The sequence below is a fragment of the Oryzias melastigma genome, unplaced genomic scaffold (genome assembly GCF_002922805.2).
Source record: "Oryzias melastigma strain HK-1 unplaced genomic scaffold, ASM292280v2 sc02439, whole genome shotgun sequence".
Lineage (NCBI taxonomy): Eukaryota > Metazoa > Chordata > Actinopteri > Beloniformes > Adrianichthyidae > Oryzias > Oryzias melastigma.
Genome location: NW_023419012.1, coordinates 2,703 through 3,163, shown reverse-complemented (window position 1 = coordinate 3,163; position 461 = coordinate 2,703).

Below are 461 nucleotides of genomic sequence, written 5' to 3'. Positions count from 1 at the left end.
ATTAATTTTCTTTTTATTTAGAAATGGACTTACATAATTTTAGGGAAGCACAAGACTTTCAGGTTCTCAGACTTCTGAGCTACACATGCTCCTTGATGCTGTTATAAAATGTTGATTCAAAATGTTATTTTTTCCAGTGATGAGAGATTTATTTTTATATGAAGTTCAGGTGCCATATCAGTGTATATGTACTGACTCATGCTGTCAGAGTAATGCCTTCTCTTTCTTCTGATAGAGATTTATTTCTATGTGAAATGATGTATCTTGTGACTAATATTTAGTTGCCAGGCCAGTGCGTCTGCATAAGTATTGCTACATAAAGTTGTCTGTCTACACAATACAATAAAGCAATGTGCAACAAAGATACCCTCTGTTTTGTACTGTTGTCATTCATTTTGTGTAGATTTCTGAAGCATTTTTTTCTCCAAACTTTTGAGGAAATTAGATAAATACATTTTAAT